The 12,864-nt window shown below is 40.1% G+C and overlaps 1 protein-coding gene and 1 long non-coding RNA gene across 3 annotated transcripts in view; one reads left to right on the top strand and one right to left on the bottom strand.

The window, feature by feature from the left end:
- Positions 1-12,864, top strand: part of IGF1R (insulin like growth factor 1 receptor) — a 188,824-nt gene that overhangs the window by 45,635 nt on the left and 130,325 nt on the right. The gene's annotated exons all lie outside the window — the stretch shown is intronic.
- LOC142362616 (uncharacterized) lies at positions 9,325-11,780 on the bottom strand. Its single transcript, XR_012765196.1, has 3 exons — positions 11,696-11,780; positions 11,374-11,541; positions 9,325-10,281 (listed from the first exon to the last, which is right to left on the bottom strand). It is a non-coding gene; the product is annotated as an uncharacterized LOC142362616 (long non-coding RNA).

The raw sequence follows: 12,864 nt of genomic DNA, 5'->3' as shown, positions 1-12,864 counted from the left end.
GAGACTGTCTTGTTGTCTGTAAACCGTAGTGCTACTTAAAGCATTTTGGTGTGCTTGAGTACGTACGCACACACACACATATATATGTACATATATATACATGCATGTATATATGTATTTTTTCTTTTCTACAGCAACACCCCAAGTTACTGTCTGTCCTGGCTTAGAGGAAACAATTATTTGAAAAGCTTTTAATAGCTTGCTTAATAACCTTTTGAGCTGCTCTGGTGTTTCGCTGTCTGAATGTGCCTGGTCGTGCCAGATCGTGCACTGGATCTCACTGTTCTGGAGCACCTACTTAGTTATCTATCTAGGCAGAGAGCATTGGGGCACCTCCCAAGTATTTAAAAATAGAAATAAACATCTCATGCTTGCTTTTCCTTCCTTGATTAAATTTATAGGGTTTGTGTTGGGCTTGTTTTGGTTTGTGTGGGTGAGTGGGTGTGTCTTGTGGATGAAAAAGTAATTGCAGGAAAGGTAGAGTCAAAGGAATATGTTTCTACATTAGTTTGGAAGCCGTGAGGTCTTTGGTCACTTTACTTTCTGGAGTCAGTTTACATGAAATTCTACTTTATACGTTTCTAAGTGGGTTTGGATTTTTTTTTTTTTCGGTTCCCAGTTATGGTCTGGTGAAATGCAGCTCCTGGGGAAGGTAGCAGTCACAGCAAAGAGAGAGAATCTGTTGGGTAGTTTGGGCCACTGCTATGAAGCATTTGAAGTATCTAGAGAAAGACCTTGAACTGTATTACCTAAAGGAGCAAGTACAGAAGGTAGATCTCATCATTGTACTGTTGGAAAGACAGTCTGCCAACAATGGCTTTCTAGGATATGATAACTGAAGAAGTGTAGTGATTGCAGTAACCAATAGAGTTACTGCAATCCATAGAGTCTAAAGGTGTGATTACGGTAATGTGTTCTTGAGTAAAATGATGTGAAGCAGGCGTTAAACTCTTAACAAGAAATTTAAATAAGTGCTTTGTTGTGCTAGTAATTATTTTTTCGATTCTTGTGAAGCAGGTGTGGTTTAACCTACCTATATGCTGCAGTAATGAGCTCTTAGACTGTTGTATGTAAAATGTGGAAAATAAGGTTAGCAGAAATAATAAAAACACAGTGTTTGGTTTGTGCTGCTGCAGGTATGAGAGCTAATGGGATACCTGGAGGCAAGTGATGAACCAGTACATGGGGACCAGGCACTCTGGTTTAGCAAGCCATTCTATTCTGAATGCAAGCAATGGATACAAGTTAGACAGTGATTGCAAACTTGCTTGTTTGATTTCACTTACTGAGCCAGTCTGCCTTATTTATATGGGGGAATTGCTTCTCAAAATGACTTCCAGATAAAACATTACCTGGACTTGAATGAATCGTGCGTCGGCAGCAGTTCTGTCTCCAGGTGAGGAGAGTATTCGTGAGGGTCTGTTCTATGTGCATTTCCTTTGGAAGACCTCTATGGACATGTTCTAGTCTGTGTCCTCACTACCTATTGTATAGGACCAGGCAAGAAAATAGTAATTGTAGGGAAGAATATTCTGGGCCAGATGGTCTGCTCTGTAGCATGCGTTATAGAGGGCTGTTTGATTTGTCTTCAACATATTCTGTGAATTGGAGCTGTAGAAAGCCTCCAGAGAAGAGTAATTGTACAAAACCTTTGAATTCGATAATGTTGGATAGCTTTTAAATGATTTATCACTGACAAACTTGTTGTTTGCTGTCAAAACAAAGGAAAATCTGATCTCCAGTTAGCTGATCTGAAAGGCCTTTGCAGATATTGATAAAACACGAAGAGTGCAAGTCATCTTCAGAAAGCTTGCCTCTGTGGGCTGCTGCCTAACTGAAATGACAGAGAAGCAGTCTTTCATATTATTATGCCCAAGCACTTTCTTACATCCCTTAGTGCTGCGGTGTTGGGCTGTGCTTTGGGTGGGCAAACTGTTGGGTAGCTATCAGCAGCTTCCGGTAAAGTGTAGACTGAGATGAGTGTGTAGAGGTCTTCCTCATCAAGTGAACTGTCATTGTGGAAGCATCTCTTGCTCCTATCATGTTCTTGCTTTCTGGACATTCTGCCAAAACCACTTTGCTAACAGGGCTTCTTAATTAATGCTAAGTATTTTTCCGTGAATGCATCGAGTTGCGTCTTGCTCCATTCTAGGACAATATTGATGCAGTAGAAGGCATCCTCCATCTCTAGGAAATATTTTTGTATAGATCAACTTTCTACCATTGGCAGAACTGCAAAAGTGGTGAAATTTGAGTTTTTCAGTGAGATACCCTGATGGATTGATATTATTTATGTTAGAATTGTTCTGGTCCACAGCTTTTTGATGGGCTGTGTGACAGCTCAAATGTAAGGTGCCTGAAACCAGTTGTCCTATTTGAAAATCCAGGCCAGAGGACTTTGCCAAGTGTAAACATTCTCTCACACACATTGTTGTGTGAGAAACAACCAAACAATTTTAGTTCATTAATATAATTTGCTTGAAGACAGACAGTGCACTTGACATTGCTGTTTATACCCCGGCTTTTATGCAGTTCATACATCTGATTGATTTTTAAATGGGTTGATTTAGAGCAGGCCAACCAAAAGTGGTTTATTTAATCTATGGTAATAATTCCTAGATTGTTGAATTACACTGTGTTTGTTTATTTAAGCAGGCACCTTAAAACTAGTCTAGTTGACTTCAGCAGTTTCATTTGGCCTTTCCGTTGCTTTTTCTTGTTTTCTTTGAAGTCTAGAAGGCATAGAGCCTTTTGATTATTGCAGCTACTTCTGCAGATAACTGGAAAAAAACATGGATTAACTGTGGAATTGGGTCCCATTCAACTCCCGTTGGAGCCAGCTGGTGGGTATACACTGTGATTTCACTGAGTTTCATGGTGGAAGCTCCAAAACCAGCATCTGGATCTCGATCATCTGCTGTGGAAGCAGTGAGAGATGGGAAGGGGGCCGCACTTGCATCCCAGGGTGGAGCAATCTCCTGAGAAATGCTGCTGCTCTGTTTAGAAACATAACTTTCCGGAGTTGCTCCCGCTCTAGCAGCCAGAATAATTCCGTTCTGGGGGAAAGCAGTCCTTGGCATTGCAGTTAGTACAGCCCTCCTGTAAGAGCTGATGTCTCTTGTCAGCGTAAGCTGCTGGAGAGCTTTTCTTCTCTCCTCATGCCTTTTCTTCCACCTCCTGCGTCTAGCTGGTTAGAGTCAGAACAGCACCTGAGCTGAGTCTCTGTTGTGCTGCCTGCTGTAAATAAGTGGTGAAAATGGAGAGCTGTTGTAGACTCTCTTCCTATGTGTAAACTCCTGTCTAATTTTGTGGGCTTGAGAGCAATTTCACCCTGTGCGCGGGTCACGTGGCTGTAATTGGGTTTATGGAATCTCCCCAGTCCTGTGTGCTCCCCAGGGTTTGTTATTGTCAGACCTCATTTTACCCCCCACGCCCTTCATCCTCTTTTGTTAATCCATGAGTTTTGGGAATGTCTGAATAGTGTTTATTGCTTTTATTGTTGGGGTGGGAAAATGGCCATGGAGCTTTGATTGTTTTATGGCAGGAGAAGGGCCTGGTGGAACCCCAGGCGCTTTTTTTTAACCCCAACAAGGAGTGTGGAAAAGTAACCAGTAATTTAATTCCAAGTGAAGAATCTCTTGCTGGTTATAGCCTAGGGACATGTTTTATTTGAGTCCAAAAATCAACCAGAAAATAAATTTAATTACTTTCTAATATGTCTTGTTAAAGCATGGATCAGTCTGTACTGCAAATGAGTTTTGGAGGTACTAGTGAGAGAGAACGTAGACTTCAGTTTTGATGGTAGATTAAATGTTGGATGTCAGTGCTTTCTCTGATAACAATGTTGTTGAGAACCGCACTGGCACAACAGATTCCCCTGCATGCCTGTAGCTTGCCGTGTGAGTGAACTCGGGACTTCAGCTTGTTTTGTCATGCCTCATTTGGAAAGTTTTGATTTGGGAAGGGGGAAAATATCGCTGCCCACTTTTAAGCCTCTAAAACAGAAGTGCAGAAAGCTGGAGTGGCTGATTTTTAAGATTGTGAAAGAAGCCTTACATATTATTCTTCAAAGAATAACTCAGTTTTATCTTGCTACATCTTTCAAAAGCTCAAATCATTAGATCATTGGTATCATGAAAATATCAACAGACGTAAATGACTGTCTAGTCACGCCTTGCCATATTTTTTGTTTGGTTGTTTGTTTGAAAGATACCTTTCCACTAGATGAAGCGCTTTGTCTCAGCACATTTGATGCTTATTAAATGTATTAGTTTTAGAAAGAAGCTGAGCAATGTTCCTTATGTTCTATATTCTTGCGTTTGTCCGGTGGGTTAAGAGAAAAAATACTTAATGATTTACTGTGTTCCCAACAGTGTAAAAATAATTGTAGACACTTTGTGTCTATGTTAATTTCTATGCTAAACACTGTTGATCATTGTTTAAAAGTATTAGCTTGTTTGACATTTAACATTTTCTGTGTAGGGAAATTTACATAGTAACGGGTTTAAAGTTATAGTGACTATCCCTGGTCAGAGAAGTAAGGTAATTTATTACTGTTATTCTCTACATAACATACTTTGAATAATCCCCAGATTGATTTTTTTTTTTTAATTCCCTTTTTCAGTATTTTAAAATGTTTAATTATATCACAGTATTTAGATTAATCTGAAAGTGTTTTCATGTGTCTGAATTTTGAAGGTCTTGACCTACATTCTGGATGATGTGCTGGATTTGTGTCTACTCTATGTCTTGCTGTGTATGGGCAGTTACTTAAAATGGCCTTGCACTTAAAAATGTTACACTGGGCTCAGTTTATATCTCTGTCCTATGCTTGCTTTATGGGGAAGTCACTTTAGTTTCAGTGTCCCATCTGTCCAATATGGAGGATAATCTTATTTAATGTGAGTATTGTGGTGCACCAGTTAATGTTTGTGAGTGGTTGCAGGTGCCTTTTAAATACAGCATAAAGAACTGATGAGCATCTTGCGTGGGAATTCTGTTGTTAAGTGCTTTTTTGTGACTATAAACCCCCATTTTCTTATATTGCACTGGACCAGTGATGGGCAGGACTACATTACAGTCATGCAACTTGCTGCTTCTGGAAAATGAATCTGTTTGGGGGGGTGTGCTAGAGGTTTTTGGGAAACTCATGTAAAGCATATTAAGCAAAAGAGACTTACATTTATCACTTCAGTATAAAGATCCAATAGGATAGCTTAGAGATTTTTCTTCCACCATGCTTTTTAAAGAGTTGAGGTACTGTAGAGGGAGGAAATATACACAAGAAGGAATACGTGCTTCTCTGTTACTTTTAAACTCCCTGTTTTCTTTCATGTGTCTACTCATAAAGGTAAGGTGCTGGAACAGAACACAGTTTTTTGGAGTAAGGGAACAGAAGTAGTCTTGTTAGATAATACTCTGATTAGCTTAAGCTCTATCATATTAATTTACACTGCTTTGTTACTACTGGTGGGGAAGTAGCTAACGTGAACTAACTATATTTGCTCTGGAAAGCCTGATTTTTTTTTTTTTTTTTTTTCCCCAATATTTTAAAAAATATTTAAATGCATCTCAGCAAGACAGGCTAATGTTACCTGTTAGCAGCCTGAATAAAATGTATATGAATCAAACTCTTATAAAAAAGGTTGGAAATAAGTGAAGCGTTCTATTTTATAGTTCATTCATGGTCCAGCTTTATTAGGAAATTATCTGTTTTAATGCATCTGCATTAAAAATGAGACAAATTTCAGACCCTTTTCTTGTCTCCAAGCTTAATCCAGTTAGTCATAAAAACTATGTGAGCAATGTGACTCTCGAATTGAATGGTCAAGGTGAATGGGAAGGTGAAAGCAATTATCTGCTAAAATGTTGATGCAGGTATGTCTTTGGGAACATGAACTGCTGTTCTGATATTTGCTAAGAAGCCTGCAATGTGTATTCATCCTGGCACCACTTTTCCCTCGTTGTGAGGGGGAGTAGGCGTTTAAAAAATAACACCCACCATGACTGCAAAAAAACCCCAACAAAACCAAAACCCCACAAATGAACAAGCTTCTTTCTTGAATTTATAGTTGAAATGTCTCCTGTTTTTGAGTTTGGTTAACAGTGGTATAAAAGTTGTTCGTCTCCTTTGAGTATCTTTGTCCAACCAAGTTCAGTTATGAAGGAATAATGTATATTTGGCCTAGGAAAATAGGTCAGTTCTGTAGTTGAAGTGTTTAAGTGGTAGTTAGTGGGTAGCCTGCAGAAAGGAAGTGTGACTTACGTTCGTTGTTTCATAAACGTGTCAGCCATGCCACAGTCCTGCAGTGTCAGACTTACTGTCTGCTGTGCTGTCAGTCATCAAGAGAGGCCACTCCAGACAGTGCAGGAAAAGCATCGTTTGACACGAAATGACAGATTTGGTCGGATTCTTTGGTCCAAGTATCACTCAGGAATATATTATGAATAAAGATTTGATGCATATTTATTTTCATTTTAAAGAAGCAAAACAATGTTGATGTATGGGATTTTCTTACAGTCAGTTCTAGTCACCTGGTTTCTAGGACCATCCTTTTGTAACCTTCTAGGAGCATGACTATTCTTTGGGGTATAGAAGACTTGGGAAGGGTTTTCCTGTAATGAAATAAGCCTTTAGGAAGCAAAAATTTTATTGAGGGGGGATTTTGTTCTAAGTGGAACAATTTCTCTTGGGAATAACTGGTTTGTGGATAGCAAATACAGAAATTTGAATGTTGTGGTAAGAGGATGTTGGAAAGAGAGGTTTATGTACATTTCTGAGTGTGAATGTTACCAAAATTCTTCCTGTAGGATTCTTTCTCAGAAAATACAGTATGACTTGAAAAGCTAAAGTTAACTGGAATGAGTGAGGCTTAGATCTACACATCAAGGAAAATATCCTGATCCTAAGAAGCATTTGGCTGTGGGATAATGCCATTGGAGGGGCAGGAGAGAATTTATGCTCATGTATGGGGAAAATGAGATACAGAATACTTAAGTGATTTGATCAGATTCACATGCCTAAGACGGTAATAGCGGAAGGAGAATCACATGCTTCTCGTCTGGTAATCCAGCTAGAAGGTTGTGCTTTGCCAGTTTAGTAGCAATGACAAGGACATGGCCTTCTGTGAGAGTTCCGTCCATGAATTTGCTATACCTGGATTTTTAAACTAAAAAAACTTTGCGCATCTGCTTTATGTGTAACTGTAGTCTACGGACTAACATGGGAAGGTGGCACGGGTTTGTTTTTCTTGCTCCTTTATTCACCTGCTAGAAGTGTGGGTGGATAGTGAGCATTTCATTTGCTGAAACTAGAAGAAAGATGCAGTAAACTTTAATTCTAAAGAAGCTTAAGTCATTCAGATAAATCCTCTGGGGAGTCATCTCTGTGTACTGCAGTGACTGAGAAGGATCAACTTGGTCAGGTTACGTTTGTAGAAACAAACATATTTTCCAAGACCCTGGTTATAATTCATAACGCCTCGTTTATAAAGGCTCTTTTCCCGGCGAGTTGGCTGGAGTGCTGTAAGTGGTCTCTTTGCTCTCTTTGGATTCCCTGTAGCTGGGTTTGTACAGCTGGAAAGCACATCGCTTTTGTGTGGCTCGTAATCCACTGTCTGAGCATCACCCTTTAGTTTACTCACAAAGAAAGCCTACGTTAGCTATGCACCAGATGAGTTCAGCCAGCAAAATTTTGCTCAGTGCAATGAAAGCACATCCAAACCAGCAGAGAAACAGCGGGCTGGCTTTGCAGCTCAGAGGTGGCAAACAGTTCTCAGGTTTGCTATGGCTTGCAGATAAGGCATCAGGATTGCTGTCCCTTCTGTTGTAGCTTGGCATTTTCTTCTTGTCTGACCTACATGGACTAACCTCCTTGGTCTAGGACGGCTGCTCTGCCAAAGTCTAGGGCTGGGCAGTATTGAACTGTGACCTGCAAAAGTTTACTTGGTAATCTATCTTGTCCCTGTTTTACATGGAAGACTCTCTTGGAAATGCCTAAGGGAAAAAAGAGGGGTTGGAGGTGGCTGGTTGTGGAAAGCAGTTAAGTTTCACTAAAACTAGGCCAATTTGAGAATTACTGGCAGAGTTGTGTGAATTTATTCATTTCATTTGGCTTGTTTCGATTTTTGGATGCGACTTGTATGAAGGGAAAGCTCTGCACGGTGAGGAAGAAACTATTTTACTATTTTAGTTGCTTCTCCTTCCTCTAAATTTGGTAGGGTAGCGTTACCATTTCCATACACCAGCAACATGAAGATTGCAAACTTCTTCGGGCGACACTTGCAGAACTGTTTGCAAGACTACTAAATTACTATCTTCCTGCCAAAAGTAGTAAACCTTTAAAAATACATGAACTCAAAGCTTGTGAGTACCCGTGTGCTGAGCTACAGTTTTTGCATTTTAAGAGTACCATTTTAGATGTGCTGTGGGTGTATTTGTGTTCCTGTACTGCAGGCATGCTACCTTGGGCTGCTACCTTGTCAGATCTTGGGAGTGAAGGAGGGTCAGGCCTGCCCGGTGCTGGCAGGGAGAACTTCAAAGCAAGCTTAAACGTTGGAAGACCGATTGAAATTGGTGTTCTATTTTAAATTACTGATGCTGCAGCTTACTACTGGAGGCATTGCTGTATTCCAAATGGTGTCTTTTTTGCTTGAATCGGCACTTACCGAAGGTGGTACTTCTGTGGAATTGTAGGAGCTAAGTGTAAGTAGTTCAGAGTATGCAACTATTTGATGTTTTCCTTGCTTTTTGAATTTAATACTCTCATCATGGCTTTGTAGACTTAACTGTGATGTACTAGTAATCACGTTCAGAGTGATACTGTTTGTTTGCAGAGCAGGTTGGGATGTTTTGAAATAAGTATTCAATAAACATCATTTAGATCAGACAGTCTTTTCATTAAGTATTTGAGCCCTGTGCTACAGGATGATGTTCTGAGACAAGAATTTAGGATTAGAATGGTAGTTTTGCAGGAAAAAAAGTATTATCCACATCACATTAAACCCAGCAATTTAATGTTGGAGAGTGCTTTTAACGTGAACATTGTGCTAAAGTTTTGCCAGAGATTACCTTTGCATGTTGCCTAATCTGAAACCCTGAAATGCTTGAAGCTGTACCGGTGAAGTTTTTTTTATTTTAAAAAAAAGTCATTGCAAATCAAGCAAGTAAAAAAAAAAAAAAAGCTTATATGCATTTAAGTAGATGTTTCAAGTATTTGTATTTCCAGTTTGCACAAAAACTATACATTCTTTCAAACAACTGAATATTCTTCAAATTTGTTATACTTAACCTGGTGATTTTTGTAAGTAACCATAAAAGCATTTATTGAGCTAAAAGAGTCTTTTATTGCTTCAACTCTAATCCACGTTAGTTTTTCTGATTCATCCACCCATAGTTGGATTTAAAATTTCTTGAACTTTGAAATGCATAAATGAGTTTCATCATTGTAGTTGGGAGCAATTTTATTTACAAAAAAAAGGCATTGTTTTTTCAACTTCGCCACACCCACCACAAGATAAATTCCCTAATATTGTGCTGGGTTGCAGCGTAATCCGAGGGAAGCATGCTCCAGCAGCTGCATGCATTCAGTTGCTGTTTGTGACCACACCTACGTAAGTCAGTGTCGAATGTGAATTTTTGGGATTGTGTTGGAAGTAACAAAACTTCCATCCGGGCATTATCTTTATTTGTAACAAATGCTGAAATAGCAAAAAGCTGCAAACCTCTCTTGCTACATGCAAATCTACTTTTTAAGCACCAGTGCAGTGAGATACAAGATTAGAAATGTTAAAAAAGGTAAAGCACTTCGAGTTTGCAAGAGTAAAGACGCGTAGTGTTATGTGTCTATTTGAAGAATCATGACCTGATTTTTTTTTTACAAATATCAAATGAAGAAAGGAAATATGATTTCCTTGTGGGTGCCACATCAGCACCTGCAAAAAGATTACACTTACTTCATATAAAACAAAACAGTCTCTACCAAAAAGGCCAATTGGTGGTGTTCCGTGTTGATTTCGTTTCCTACTGACATATTTCTCTACTGGTATAAGTTTGAAACAGTAGTGACAGTGTTTTAGGCATATGACTACTTAAATTTGGTATCAAAATGAAGACCACACTTGGTGTCATTATCTCTTCATTGAAGCTGATGTTCCTCCCCATAGCTGGGTAGGAGGACATGAGCTGACAGTTCCCAGCGTGGGGCTGGGATGGGTTTCTCATCAGTTGTGCAGAGTCAGGCCGGCATATGGAAAATCCTTTAGCCGTTAGCACTGTGAAGACCTGCAAAAGAGAAGAGGCAGTGGGGAAGCTAAAACCTGTGGAGTCGGAAATCAGTCTTGTTGTGAGGGGGAGTTTTTTTGTTTGTGTGTGGTTTTCTTGGTTGTTTTTTTTTGGTTTGGTTTTTTTTCCCTAGATGTCCCAGTTTGAATTTTAGGGATCTTAAGTGGAGCCACAGTTGTTAATGATCGTGGCAGAAGAGTGAACGTTCAGGGGGGTGTAGGGTTCGTGGAACGTCTGATAACTCTAAGAATGACGTTCTTATGAATGACAGAGGAATTGTATGAGGGTTACTGCAGTGGCAATGAAAATGAAGTTTCATAGGTGTTAAAGGAAGATACCTTGAAGATGCTGATCATCAATCCCAAGCATAGCTGTACAGAAATAGCTATGCATTTTTTTTTCCCCCCATTTTTATTATTTTCCCTCTCTCAGTAGCATGGCTGGGATAAATGCTTCCTTGCCCTGTACCTCTGTGTTGGTACAATTGTTTATGGGCTCAAGCAGTGACTGGGAGCAGAGAACTCCATCTGGGTTAAAAATAACTTAGTCCCAGAAAATAAACTGTATTTTTAACCTGGATCAAGTTTCCTGATCCAGAACACTGTGCAGCCCTGCAAACACTGGTAGCGACACAAGTTTGAAGGTGCTGCAGGGCTCCTTGGGTGCAACTGAGGCAGTTTAAGCTGGGTTTTATGTTATACCCCAAGTGCAATAGGCTCAGCAAGCAGATATGGAAACCAATTTCTGCTCTTTCCCAAGCTTGCAGCAGAGGGACTTGCTTTGTGGGTGTTTGGGGCCTTTTTGAGGGTTAAGTACTCTGTTAAGGAAATAACGTTTTATATTGTCATTTTACCAGTAAGGCATATTTTTCGGCAATAATAATTGTGAAAAATTTCATCTCTTTCAATACTGATGTATTTTAGTGGAATGGCTTGGGGAGCATCCAGCGTGCAACAGGAGAGAGGAATGGTAAAATCTGGAGGCTCACGAAGTGTAGTTCTACGTGTTGCGTTTTCCTCCGGCATTGGTGGGTTGCTGCTGAAAAGATAGGATGGTTTTCAAAGCCTGTCAAGTGGGGACAGAATACCATACCTTTTAGAGATGTCGAAGGGCTGCTGGTGATCTGTCTCTCACTCAGTGGAGACCTTTGGTGTAAGTGCGTGTCATCCACTTGATCGGATGTGCCAGTTCGTGGGTTGTCTGTCTGTTGTCTCCTGTCGCCCACCCTAGGTGCCCTCTTTTTCACCTGTCATCCACTCCCTAGAAGAAAACATACTGAGCTATCTTCTAGCCACAGCAGTGTTACAGAAACAACCCAGGTCTGTTGGCTTGCTTTCAGCAGGTAGAAGTTGGAATAATTCTGAAGCAAAAATGTCTCATTTTCAATTCTAGCAAAAAGGAAAGTCCTGATTACCTCACAGTTGGAAGAAAAAAAACCCAAAAGATCATGTAGTTGCTAAGGAGTGAGCTGCATCCTGTCTTTCACGTGTAAATTCTGCCAGAGGGCTCTGTCTTCTGAAAGTGGATCTTAATTTCAGGCTTCTCTGTGGTACAGCTGAAGTTGGTATCTTGTTTCAGGGTGCGGGGAGGAGGGTGGAGGTGCACACCATGGGTCTGTAGGATTTTGCTCCTGTGCTCGTAAACATGCATCTGGTTGAGACGACAGAGTTTGCCTTGGGTCAGTGTTCTGCCCTCTTAAAACTTCACTTCTCCCTGAATGCTGGGATGGAGGACTGAATGTGGAGAAGTTAGGATTATTTTACAGCTTAGCCATCAGCATTTTAGAAATGATGGGTCCATTTATGATGTAGCGTTGGGGTTTTGGGGGGGGGGGAGTTAGTGTATGTGGGGGTGTTCTTTTTTTGTTTCTTTGTTTTTGGGTTTTTTGGTTTTTTTTAGAAATGTGATTTAAAAGTGTTAGACAGTGGAGTGAAACAGTTTTCCTTTTTTTTCCCTTGCAATTCACAAAGCTCTCATAGCGTGGTAAGTCTGCTTTCGGTTCAGTGAGGGGTCTAGCACTGGGATGCCTTGGTTCCTAATACGGCAGATACTACATCTGCTTCCTGTATGTTATCAGCCGTGTTTTTTGGTCTGGGTTGCAATCTGCAAAGCTCTTGTGGAACCGGCCCTGGTTCTTTTAGAGGCCGTTTCAGTCTGTGGTCTGGAATAACACAGTAATCAGGGACTCCCAAGTGGACAGGGCTTAAAGCGATACTATCTGGGGGTGATGAGGAGCTTTCTTGGCAGCACTTAACCTGGAACTCTGTTTTGCATGACATGAGCCGGAGCCTAGATTTTACTGTTTTTAGGGTGAAACAAGAGAGGGTTGGTTTTGCAGAAGGTTTATCTTATCTGCAGTGTGAACTAGTAGAGTGCTCCAAGTGAGGGGACTTTTAAAAGAGAATTTCTCTATGCCAGTACCTGAATATAATCTGTTTCTTCAGGGCTTTATTTTTTTTTTTACAGAATTACTATGTTTTTTTATGTCTAATGTTCTTTTTTTTTTTTCCTTATTAAGAAATATATACTATTTTGCTGTAGTCAGAAAGTATCTTGGCTGTGTTATGAGCAAAAGTTTGTCAT

Source organism: Opisthocomus hoazin, chromosome 10 (genome assembly GCF_030867145.1).
Source record: "Opisthocomus hoazin isolate bOpiHoa1 chromosome 10, bOpiHoa1.hap1, whole genome shotgun sequence".
Classification (NCBI taxonomy): Eukaryota; Metazoa; Chordata; class Aves; order Opisthocomiformes; family Opisthocomidae; genus Opisthocomus; species Opisthocomus hoazin.
This window is presented reverse-complemented; position numbering and strand designations above follow the sequence as displayed.